This window comes from Stegodyphus dumicola, chromosome 4 (assembly GCF_044657685.1).
Source record: "Stegodyphus dumicola isolate Sdum_Otavi_A_Nest chromosome 4, ASM4465768v1".
In the NCBI taxonomy this organism is placed as follows: domain Eukaryota; kingdom Metazoa; phylum Arthropoda; class Arachnida; order Araneae; family Eresidae; genus Stegodyphus; species Stegodyphus dumicola.
In genome coordinates this window covers 60,365,519-60,379,372 of record NC_140771.1, presented here as the reverse complement: position 1 = coordinate 60,379,372, position 13,854 = coordinate 60,365,519, and the positions used below count along the sequence as shown (strand labels likewise).

Sequence of the window (13,854 nt, the reverse complement as noted above, 5' to 3'; positions counted from 1 at the left end):
CTTTTTGGATTTTCTGTTTTGGATTTCCAGAAAAAAATATCTTTTTTCGTCTAACCAAAGCATGGACACAAAACGTGTTCCTTCCTCCGTAAGGGCAAAAGCAGCCCATCTGCTTACTCGCCTCTAGGCGGTAATCAAAGGACAGTAGGAAACCATCACTTAAGTGAAACGACTTGTTGATCGCCCTACAAGAAGGGGGGAGAAAATCTAACAAAGGCCGTTTTCAGGACAATTTTGGTTCACACTAAATGAAAAAAAAAATGTAAACATGGTTAATTTTTACTGCAGTTTTCGAGACGTAAATAGATTTGAATGCGAGCCGCCCGGTGGGTTAAAAACAAATCTCTTCATTTGATGCACGAGACACAGATGGCGTTGGCTATCATTGAAGTAGGAAGAGAAAAAGGGTTTTCCCTTTTCCACCTCGTGCCGTGAACCGGTTAAGATGTGTAATAACTTTAGGGGCAGGAAAAATTTCCCGGAAATTGTTAAATAATGTATATATTTTGTAGTGTAGATAGAATATAATTAGATAAATCAACTTCTTAGAGTTTTTATTCCGATTCAACATCACACTACCCAGGTAAGCGAGCAAGTTTTGTCTTTAGTTTTTTCTGGATTGCTCGGTATCTGGATGAGTGAAGGAAGTATTTTTATTTTAATGATATTTAATGATATTTAATGATAAGACTATGTTTTAGTAATAACAAATTATTTCACTATTGAAATATCTTATTTTTAAAGTAAGGACGAATTCACGGCTGTCCAATATATATGGCGGAAGGAGAATCAGACCTGTACATTATTTATTGGATGCTTATATAAACAAACATCTCGAGATTTGCGCGCTTTGGCTAGCTGCCAAATTCGAACAACTGCGCAATTTATTCAGATTCTAGCAGTTCTTCCAAGTAATTTGCTAAAGATGCCATCTGTAAGGCATTTGAAAAGACTTACTTCATGTCTGAAATTGAATCAAGCAATGACTGATATAAATAATATTGCTTCTATTAAAAGTAAATGTAATGCACTGTCACTCAAAGAATGCATTGTGAATCTTCTCATTGTTCTGTATCTACTTGCTCCAACTGCCTTCGAGTGAAATTATCGTGAGAATGCTGAATTTGTGCTTATTTTGTGTGTGAATATCTGCTCTACAAGAAATGCCACAGTGCTAATCGTGAATCTAGTGTTCGTGAAATAGTGTTTCTGTGGTCTATAGTGGTCTGTGGAATATAGTAATCGCGAAATAGTGTCTCTGTGGTTCGTGAAATAGTGTCTCTGTGGAAATAGTGTCTGTCTCCAATCACTGTGGTTCCAGCGATGCAATATTTGGATAAACTTACTAGCTTTGTGCTTCGGTTATAACGTCCTGTTGGCTTTCAGAATTAATTCACATAAAACAAAAAATAACATACAACGGTAAGCCACTTTCTGGTTTTGCTGAAAATGCAATCACTATAGAAGCAACAACAATTCAAGCTGTTATGGTGTGTTCATTATTTTCAAAATACAAAGAAACTATTGGACTGGTACCAGTATTTAATATGCCTGCTGAAGATGAATTAGATATATAATATAAGAAATTAATTAATTATTGAAATTCATAATAATGCACATTCTATATAGTATATTGTCTTTTGTACAGTATGCACAAAAGGTTAATGATTTTAAATAGTGTATGATCGAAAAACTAGTGTTAAGGAAACATTAGCATTTCTATGAAATATTGTAATCTATTATTATCTATGAAATACTGTAATAATTATGTGATATTTAATTGTCATATTAAAACACACTAAATATTTTTTATTGATTGCAAATTGCAGTTTTATTACTTTTCGTTTGGTATCTATTCTTCTAAACACTGTGTAATTCGCGTTTTTTTTAAATATTGCCGTTATTTATGTTTATTAGATTATCTCAGTAAATGGGGAGAATGTTGGAAATCAGATTTTATTTTTATTAAGTTTAAGTATATTCTATTTTCTTCGCTTACTTTTTATGTGCTTGTGATAACAAAGAAATTCATAATAAATAGAAACAAAAAGTTTCATCGTGTGCTCTTTAACGAAGAGCTTACTTTAACGTACTTAGCTTACTATCGTATACTATATTATTTGAATTATTTCTGTACAGTAACAAAAGGAGAGTTATTGATTATAAAAAGTGCATGAAATAATCATTGTAATATACCACTATTCTAAAATGTAAAAACTAAAAATAAGTAAATACATTAACATATGATCGAAAGAAATGGTGTTAAGAAAGATCAGTACGTTTAATAACACAAATATTTTTTTATTAATTTGAAATTTTAGTTCTGCTACCTTCCTTCTGCTTTTTATACTTTCAAACACTACTAGTTCATGTTTTTTCTTAAATAGTGCTGTCATGTATGTTGTTTGTTAGGTTATTATTTTATTTTAGATATGAATATGAGAAGTTATTAGATTTAGGTATATTTTTGTATGAAATATTTTTTATCACATTTATTAACTACTTTATACTGCCTTTCATTTGCATATCTTGGAGATATAGAAGTTAATGGTTATATTTTTTTACTGTGAAATGCGAATAAATTTATACTTCAGTTCAGGTAAAATACTGATTATGTTACCTTAAGATTCACTTCCTAATTTATCATGACAAGGGCAATTTTCAATGTCTCTGAGATTTATCACAAATAAATGTGATAATGCTGTTATCAGAAACGCTCTTTTTTTTACCCACATATGTATCTTTACTTCTATTTATGTCTAATTGAGTTTTATTTACTTAAAACCTACTATTAATGTTATATATTTATAATAACCACTTTCATAATTACTCTCACTTAAGGAAAAAAATGATGAAATCTTAAATAATTGTAACTTAGAATTTAAGTTATTTAAAAAATATAGTTTAAAGTACTGAAAATAATTAAGGCTATTATTAATTATACATATTTAGTCTAAAGAGAAATTTAAAAACTATAGTTTAAAGTACTGAAAATAATTAAGGCTATTATTAATTATGCATATTTAGTCTAAAGAGAAACAAATGTATTATCTTCTGGTTTTCAGGAAATGATAAAATATCTAAACTTTAGATAAATACAAGGAATACAAAATTTTAAAAAAGAAGAAAAATCTATTAATTATTAAGCTTATTTTTCTGCATAAATCAATATGTAACACAAGGACATTACAACGACATTTTTACAACTGTTGCAAAGAGGAGGAGTTTTGCGAACATTTAGGCGTCATTAAGACGTCATGATACGATGATTTCACAACCAAAATATCACCTGCGAAAGACGCAATAACGACGTCTATGCGACAAAAACCTCATCTGTAAAGACGTAATAAAGACGTCTTTGCAACGGTTGCAAAACAATGTTCGCGGACATCTGGGCCTCTTAGAGATGACATATTGCAACGTTTTTGCAACGACATCCGCGACGAGTTTGCACCGTCGTTACGACTTTGCTGTACTACTTGGGGGGATCTCTGGGATTAGAAACTCGGGCCGAACTACCAATGTTTAGTGACCTTTCCGCTTGATGTAAGATCTTTTGAAATTAGGCTGAACAATATATTAAAGAAAATAGAAGATACACCACCTGTAAGAACAGAAGTGGGCTGAATTCTAGGTTCACATGTTTAGTGAATGAGTTAAACTTATCTGTATGCCATTATGAAATATTAGGAATGTAGTATATAAAAAATGTAGTCCGAATAAGCAATTAAACACAACTTCAATCTTTTAGAACAACCATTTTCATTTAACAATAACAACGGTAAATTAAAAACTGGTAACCATGGTAACACTTTACGACTGCGCAGATAGTCTGTCAGACGATTCTCACAGACGATATGCTAGCGTCGCAAAACAAATACAAAAATTTTAAACGCACCGCACCTGTACTCTGTTAAGAGTACATTAAAGATGGAATCTTGCAATTCAGAAACAAGAGATCAAATGCAACACAAATTAATAAGTATAACACAAATACAATTATCATAATACAAATAGTACTACATGAGTATACACTGTACTTAATGACATTTGTTATGCATAAGACAATATTAAATGAGAAATGTCAGGTTATTTCAAGTGGATAAATGAACTGGATTGGTCTTTTATATTGTCCCTTGTGAGTTCGAATAACACACGAACGTACGTATCCATTACGACCAGCAAAAACGTTTTCAACAATATTAACTGGCCAGAGAAATTTTGATTTAGCGGCCTCTTCAAGCAAAACTACATCTCCTCTTTTAAGTTCCTTTCCTGGTGATGAATTTACAAAATTATGTTCATTTCTCTATTGCATCAAATAATTATCTTTCCATTTCATCCATAGTTGACGTAAAAGTTTAGTCTGATATAATTTTCGACGAGTCAAAGTTTCCTTTGTAGAAGGTTGACTGCCGAAAATTTCAACAAAATGTATAGGAAAGCTAACATTCTCTTGACCAGGAAACAAAATATAGGCTGGAGTAAGAGGTTTGGGTTCATTTAATTCATTGCTTACGTAAGTAAGGGGTTTATGATTTAATACCAATTCGACCAGGAAACAAAAAATGGGCTGGAGTAAGAGGTTTGGGTTCATTTAATTCATTGCTTACGTAAGTAAGGGGTCTACAATTTAATACCAGTTCGATTTTGTATTAGAAATTAAACATATGCCAAAGTACATCAGGTAGAGTAACTGGAAAACAAAATAAATATTTAAACATTTCTAATATTAAAATATAGAATTTGTAAGAAAGTCAAATAACTTTAAAATAAGTTCAATGATTGAAAATGGAAGGCTTAATAAGGCATATATTGCAATAATATTAGTGTGAATTTAGAACCACTTAAGAAATCCAATTTTTAGATTTAATAAAGAGAATTTTTTTAATTAAATTAGAACTGTTTCCCTAAAATGGTAAACGGGAAAGTTAAAAACCATTCTACTATTTAAGAAGATTTGTTAATAGTATTTTATGATTTGTTAATAGTTAGTATTCTACTATTTAAGAAGATTTATTTAAGCTGTGCTACAGATCCGATATTTGATAGGTTGATTATGTATCAGTTTTATGTATGTCATTAATCTATCAATTTTATTATTCAAAACTGATATATATCAGCAGCTAAAATCTACAACTTGGAAAGTTTTTAATTCTTATACAGAATAAAAAAGATCTGGCTCATTATTTTTTTAAGCATCATAAAACTTTAAAATGGATGTAAAAGAAATTAATATTTACTTTAGCGCACGCCAGATTTTAAATTAATATTTATTTTGCATGCTCAATTTTTACAATATCTGATAAACGAAAATAGAGGCTTGTAGTCTCAATAAAATGCCCCATTAATGGCAATAAATGATTTTTTGTAGCACCCATCTTCTTGGGAATTCCGGTTAGAAAGAGGGAACAGGAAAAAGTTGCGCAATTCGTAGATTAGATAAGAAGGGGGAGCTGCAGTTAAATTTCGCATAATTCGTATGGTTATATGGTAATATTTGAGGTTAACTGTAGCCTGAGTCATTTCCTCAATGTCAAAAACAATATCTCAGGAACATTAATCCGAATATCGCGAAAGTAAAATATTAACGATTAAATAAAATTATAAAATGAAAGCACTATTAGATTTTCCACTAAAATGATAGCAGCATTTATACGCCATATATTTATAACTGCGAAACAAATGTACAATAAAACAAATGTGCTCATAAGAACAGTTTCAAATATTCACCGTCATAAGAGCAATAGTAGCCAATTGGTACATTTCTGACACCCCTCCCTGAGTGGCGATATGATGTGTATTTGTGAATGATGCGTACGGGTCGTACGGAAAAAGGCTTACTCCATTTCTCCATTACTCATTATAATCTCCTTAGATTCGATGCAAAATGCCGTTTCGAGACTAATAGCCTTTCGCATAAATAAAGGTCCTCCTGCATTTTAAAAATAAAAATTAAATTTCTCTTAAAGTATGAAAAGAAACATAACTAAAAAAAAGAAGATTTTTCTACTCAGAGTTTTATTTAAATATCAGAGTTGCACAAAATATAGGTTAGTTAACATACGAAAAAATATTCATAGAAAATTGTTACGAAAGTTACCGATAGATGGCGACAGGTTTAAAACAGTAAGAGGAAATTTACGGAAAAATTTGACATTAAAACTGCCTGAAATGAAAAAATAAACAATTGAAATTGACAATTATTGATACTTTTAAATTTACATTAGCACAAATTTTCAACAAGAATTACTTTTATTTTCAGATAAATCTGTATTATATATTTGTTTTTTACATTTAGTTAATACATTTTGCGTTGCCAGTGTGAAGAATTTAATTATGTTCTGGTGAATTTGATTTAATTGTGAATTAAGTTTTTTAAAAATTTTATTTCAATGAAATTGCTTAATTAACGGTAGCATTATTTTCTAGAAGTTAAAAGCCGTTGTATCGTAACTTTATTCTTTTGTTAGCAATTTTAACGGCTCAAGAGAAATAACGGAGAGTCTTATTTCTGCAGGTATTCTGAGGACAAGAAACAAAGCCTTGAATTGGGGTGGTCAGTGCAAAAACGGATGCGGCCTTGGGAAGAGAATTATTTTGTATCTTTTTTCGCAATTAATATGCCCGAGCTTTACTTTTGTGTTTTACTGATTAAAGACAGAAATCTCAGTTTGCAAATAAATTTCACCTCCTCGAAGGGAAAGGCGAAGTTTTCTTAAATGGCAGGATGTGATTTTCCCCCTTTCGAAATATAAAAGGAAAATCGAAATCGGTTTGCTGACTCTTTTTGCCCGACTGAGGGGAGGGCAGACATTTTTATGACCGAAGTCCAATTTATCGAAGGGAAAAATTTCTAACTAGTATTGGCCTGGAATAATTAATTGCTTATTAGGCAATCTGTAATACTTTTTTTGGGCGAAGAAACCGACTTTTCCCACGGATGTTGTAGAGCTTTGGAACACAGTTTTGGTTGAAATTTCAAGGGAAGCAGAGGCGAGTACTTCCAGTGGCCATGCTACCTGAGGGATTGCTCTAAGATGTTCATGCTCTCGCCTGTAGGAGTTTCGGAAACATAGAGTGGATGCTATAGAAAATTCGGATGGTTCAAACTTGAGGTTCCGTCGTCGCACGATGTCGAGCAGCGGCGTCAACACTGTTAGATTTTGGGTTAAACTCCCAGTGCCCGAGTGAGAAATGATCTCTTTCTTTTGATCCAATTTGCAGTTTAATTAACAAACAACGGGAGATGGTTTAAATGGCTTCAAATCATCTGGTTTAAATGGCTTCAAAAGAATCAAAAGCCAAAATAAAGATGCAACTTAATCTGAATGCGAAGAATAATCACAAAATACTTCTCTTCTTTTTAACTTTGGCATCATGTTGTACGAAACCTTAACTTTGGCTCCACGATAACTTACACCTCCAACTTAATCTTCCACTGAAGTTACATGGAAGGAAGAAGGTGCAAAATAAACCTTTTTATTAATTCTTCTAATTTAACGTTTTGCATAACCTGTGTTATAACAGAAACACTTTCCCCTACTTGCAGGATTAAGAGAAACAATAAAGTAAACGTCAAGTATTTAAACTGGAACATTTCCAAAACAAAGCGAGTCTGCAAATTTTGCCTCGCCGTCAAATTACGGTAGCAAATAGGCTAAATAAGCTAAAGGCAAATTTAAGGAAATTCAGAAGCTGGGAAGAACTGCTATCGAAGTGGTTAGCGAATGTTGCTAAAGTAAGCAAATAAGTAAAGTAAAGTAAAAAATAATTCGCATTTCGTTAATAAACATAAAAACCATATACATTTTTAAAGTTTACTCACACTTTCACTTGCTTTATTATAGCACTTAATTTTTACGATTTTTTACTTTTTAAAGTTTACTCACAGTTTCATTTGCTTTATTATATCACTTAATTTTTACGACTTTTTACTTTTTAAAAATTTATTATTAATTTTCTTATTTTTACTTAAATTTTAGAATATCTTAATTTACTATTTATTTACTCATGATTAATTTAACTTAAATCGTTAGCTCCTTTACCCCTTTATGTTTTATTTAATTATTCATTTGTAAGATCTGTCTCTGTTATTCCTCATAAACTAAATTAGATCCTACAGTGAACCTGGCCAATTCTCGCATAGGCGTGACTTAATTACCAGCACGGAAGAAGAGTGAAAATAACCCTTTATTAATTCAAATGAGAACAGAAAGGCACGATCTTCGTGCTTTACAAAAACACTGTCAACTAGCTGCGAAGTTTAAACGTAGAATATAAATCAGTTCAAATATAAAATAGAATAGTGTTGGATTAGAACGTTATGTTATTGTCTAATAGGTTGACTCAACAAAAACCTAACTGGCGTGACGATAATCCGAAATGGCGAAGAGGCTTACTAGCGTAACAGCGAGATAGCAACGAAACATTCGTTGGCTAGCAAAAACACGCTCTGATTAACTCAGAGATTCACCCGTTTAAATATTCACTTTACTTCACTTGAAACTTACATCCTGGCGAGAAAATACTAGGAAAAGTTGAGGAGTTCAGGAAAGGTATCAAACTTAAAATAAATTTGTTGTGCAAAATAAGGGAAACCCTATACATTATTTACTACTTTATCTAGAATTGTTTTATTAATTTACTTTTGTTCTGTGTTCCTGGTGGCTTTCCACAGAGTTTGAGCATTTCTAATTTCAGAAATTAAGCTCTAAATGTAATATTAGAACGCGTTTAGAACTTTCCATATACGAGAGATGAAGAACATTTCTTCATTTAATTAAGAAAAGGGAAATATCTATAAAATTTTACAAAACAGCGGTAAAAAATCCAGTAAAACTTTAATCGATTGATAAATTACCTACATCTTTTCTGAAAACAAGAGTTGCCGTTTAGAGTCAGTCTTCTGGTTCCACAAACGGATAACATTTTATAAAAATGATCAATTTAAATGGGAAAAGAAGGTAAGCAAAGTTTAGCATGAATATTTCTTAATGTTCAGAATTATCATAGAAATTACAATTCAAAAGTATTGAAGCATGTCACAAAAAAGAAATAGTAATTTATGAGTTTGGGGGGAATTAAAAGGCCAGGGGGAAAAAAAGTCTCGGAAAAAATGATTTTTTTTCGAATCGGAATGTATACTAAAAATTGCCGAATCACTTAATTGTGCTATGAAATTGTAATATGGCAAAAGTCCCAGTCTTATAATTACTTTGAATTTATGAGCTTAGAAGTATTTTCTCCCTTCTTTCCTGGTGTAACTGGAAGCACGCTTGATGTTTGGGAGGTCTAGAGTTTGAATTCTGTGGACGGCATGGCGCATTTCTTCAGTTTCCTGATATTTGAAAAATCCTAATGACTTTGCAAGTTGCTGAATGTAGAAAAATTTCCTTCTAATCTTCCCAAAATTTTATTTAATAAAATTCACACTACTCCTATGAAGTATTAGCATTACAAATGATTTGAGTTGAATTATCTGTGTTTCCACCCTGAAAATAAATTTGTATATGAAATTATACTTCAAAGAATTTATACCTATAACGCCAGCAATAATTTTATCATTAAGAATAAAACTTTAAGACCGATTCCCTAATTTTGCAAGTGTCAGCATCAACATGTTGATTTCTGTCAATAGTAAGACAAATTAGTGGTTCACATAATATTTTGTGCACAAACCTATCAAATTAATTTTAATTATGACGCTTCGATATAATTTATTTCGAAAAAATTTCGAAATTTAATTAAGTCCCAAAACCAGTTAAAAATTTAATTAAGTCCCGAATTCTGTCCCCAAACTAGTGAATTTGAAATACTGTTGAATGCGTACGGATTCCTAATGGATTGAATGCGCACAGAACGGAGGATAGCTTGACAAAATTTATTTTGCGAAAAGAAACACTTTACTGTTCTGGAACTTCACACACAAATACTCGTACAGCTCTTCCCATTATCAAAGGCCACAATGAGTAGTTGCACTTCAAACTACTAAGAACGTTAAACACAATGAAATGCAAAGGCCATGTAAAAGGCGAAGCTTTCACGGATATCTCAGTTCTCGGAATGCAACTCTGCAATAAAACTGAGAAACTAATGCTCTCACCGTTTTCTCTTGGCCGCCGAGAAATCTTTAGTTCCTTACAATTCTCGAAATTATTGGAAGGCATATTAGAACCGGATACGGTTACAGCTGCATATAGGGATTAATTACAGTTATTCAGTTACAATACCATTTACAATTATAAAGTGACCAGACCAAAATGTCGCCAAATGGTCGCTAAGTTTGACGATTTCTTGCCAAATTTGACTAAACAATTAGCAACTAAAACTATCGCTAGCTTGGCGATATCTGTTTAGCGAAATAGCCATTTACCTCAATGTTAAATAGACTTGCCTCTTTAATCTTATTTTTCCGGCAGAGCTTCGTCGCTTTCAAACATTACATGTTATATTATACGAAACATATTACAATTTCACATATGATTTCACTAAAATTATTTATATACATACAAAATTCGAAATAATATTTATTTTCTGCATTTCATTGCATTATTTGACAATATTTTATTCCCAAATAAATAGAACCAGCTTTCGAATGCATATAATGGTAATTTCCTTTCATTAATATACGAGTAATTTTAAAACATTTGATATGAAGCACGCTGTTTATTGAAATTCAGGATGCGTCCCTGGTTTAAGTATACATATTAAGTTCTTTACCCGGGTTTAAACTACTCGATATGCCAGAGTTCTTATCTCCGACATAGTTCAGGCGTCAATTCTACATAAATAAACATACATTTGTATCAAGAATTGGGTCATGATATAGTATGCGATCTACCGCTTTGAGTCAGTGCTTTAAGACGTTGCTACAAAAATTGATTGTTGTTTTAATCATTTCTTTTTATCGCACTTTCCAATACGAAAGTTGTTGAATTTTTAAAATTTTTTACACACCAAAATGCTTCCACGTTAATTTCGCAGAAGCATGGTGAATATCCGTTAAAAAAATCACTAGTTTTTGGGCCACGCTATCCGATATTCGTAATGTATATGGCCGAACGAATCTTAAAAATGGCTCTTTTGAGGGCCACTCCTGCTTTTATTTTGTAAAATTGGAGGGAATTTAATGTATACAAAAATTGAAAGAGTTATTGAATTAATTAATGGAATCCTTTCATTCATTTATTCTTAAACTATTAGCCTGAATGGGCTATTAGTCTCGAAACGGGATTTTGCGTCGTACACTATAAACGGCGAATCACTTTTCAAGTTGTTGCAAGCAAATATTATTGCTCTGTATTATTTTTAAAGAAATTAAAATAATGAGAATTAATAGTCAAAAAAATAAGAATCCGCATGTATGTATTTTCCTCGCATAGTGATAAAACGACGGTATCTAGGGCCGTCAAATTTTGAATAACATAGGCCTCCACTCCAACATGTGCACCTGGAAGCGGGAATTTCGAATTTTATGCTTCATATTTTGTAAAACGTTAATGAATCTTTGATGAACAAACTGAACGATCTGAAAGCGATCAATACTATACGGAATAAAACATATTTATCCTCAGCGCGAAAAAGTATCTATCGGAAATTATAAAAATATGCTGTTTTTAATATTTTGTGATTTTGCCGTTGAACTGAATTTATGTGGCCTAAGTGCAAAGAACATGATGTTTAATAAATAAAGTTAACACTCAAAACGTTAAAATTAAAAATACAAAATAAAGTTTTCCAAGCTATCTTATTGAGAAAACTAAATACTGATATAAGAACAATGAACTGAGAAAAAAACTTAAAAAAAAAAAAAAAAAAAAAAAAAAATCACAGAAATTTATACGCCAACACTTAACACTGCATCATTAATTCTGAAAATATGTTGTATACTATGTTGCTTTTAAAATTTTTGTAATTTTTTTGTTCAATTGCACTTGGCGCAAGTGCGAAGAAAATAATGCTTAAAAAGAAGTGGGTTAGCAGGAGTGAGTGCAACAGCAGACTGGTGGACTGAGAGCTCAGCGAGAGATTAAAAAACTGTAACATATCCTTTTCGGCGATCGTTAAAATCTGAACCCTTTCAGAATATTTTTGTGTTTATTTTCATAATTAAAAATAACATTTTATTGCTAGCTCTAGATCACATACTAAGCCATTACCCAAAATAATGGTTTGCTTCTGATATATATTGAACAACAAATATTTGAAACTTAAAAGGTATTTGCTTTCTTGAACATTAAATTTAGAGGAATAATAGTAGAATTATTAAGATATTTGCGTAGTCAAAACATAAAAGATATCGACTTTTAATATATATGTATATTCATTAGTTCAAAAATATCTGAATAAATTAAAAATTCAAATTCAGATTAAATTTATATTAAAGCAAGAAAGAAAAGGTATTAAAGACGAGAAATAATAATCATGTATTCTGTTCTAAACAATGAACTTACTGAAAAAATGTTCCATAAAAATGTAATGAATAAAAGGCTTACAGTATATCTTAATACTTTGTAACTTTTCGTGATATTACAATTTATGACTTTAGCTCGCTCGCTTCCTGAAGAACAACTTCGGTTGTGGTGCAACTTTATCGTTCAGAAACCTTATATTTATTTTCTTTTAAAACGAGGCATTATAACTCATAAATAATAATAATAAAAGTATTTTTATCTAACGTTTAGAAATCCTTTGAATTTATTCTAAATAAATAATTCCTTATTATGCAATGCGCATAATTAGACAATAATCTAAAAAAAAAGGAGGAAAGGAAAAAAAATTACACAATGTGCATAATTAGACAAAATTTCAAAAATGGAAAAAAGAAAAAACATTCTTACCTTTGATCTCTTTTTATGCTAGCTACCTTATGGCTTGATGCCGTTCTTCAAGATTCTTTTATTTTTGGGCAAGGTCCTTTTCCTGATAAATGCATGTGAGATCTCATTAATATTCACATATAAACGTAAAGTAATTTTATCAAAGAAGCCAATAAATAAATTTTAAAACCATTTTTAAAGTATTCAGAAATGTTACAAGATAATATTTTCTTCTTTCGTCATCTCTCTCTTTTCTGCTTATCAGCGAATAATTTATTTCAGTACTTTCTCACTTTCTAACAATATGTTAAAAGGCAATGTTGCGTATTACGGTATAAATGAAATTAAACATTAAGAAATATATCTTTCAAAACGAAATGTTCCTGATTCTGATATGAAAAATTGCAAATAAAAGCTCTCGATTCCTACATTATTCTCACAGAGGAAGAAGCAGCAACGATATGTCATAAAAATTGGGAACTCTCTGGGATGTTAAAGTGACACTGTTTCACAATTTGTTAACATATTGCAGCATATTGCGTATTTATTTAAAGCACCGATTTCAGAAAATTATCTTAAGTTTAGAGATATATACTTGAAGGAGCCGCCACTGAATAACATATCGACGTCATTGCAAAGAATACCTGATAAAAGCAAGTGAATAATATGCTAAGTAAATAAATAAGCTTATCACATTGATATACGCACAATAATGATGCAAAGGGTTTGATTTTCCAAGCAACGGGGGATCGTTTCTTCATCTAAAATAATTATAATTTACATTTAGCAGCGCTAATTTAAAACTCGTGTTTTTGTTTTAATATTGTCAATAGCTTGATTTTATTGTACCACTGTGTTTTGACTTTGTCCGTGATGATAATACTTTTATTAGAGTTAATCCAACAATTGTTTAAAATTGGTATAAAATAAACTAATATGTTTCAGAGTTTAATATCGCATCAGAGGTCTCATATATTGTATTACATTGTTACGAATTTTACATATTATATAATAATTTTAATGAGACTATATA

General features: G+C 31.0%; 1 protein-coding gene across 1 annotated transcript in view; it reads right to left on the bottom strand.

Moving 5' to 3' along the window:
• LOC118179430 (protein argonaute-4-like) overlaps positions 1 to 13,331 on the bottom strand; it is a 37,793-nt gene extending 24,462 nt beyond the window's left edge. Inside the window, 1 exon segment of the mRNA XM_085814996.1 lies at positions 12,843 to 13,331. The gene's annotated coding sequence lies outside the window, so the exon portion shown is untranslated.
• Between the last annotated feature and the right edge of the window lie 523 nt (positions 13,332 to 13,854).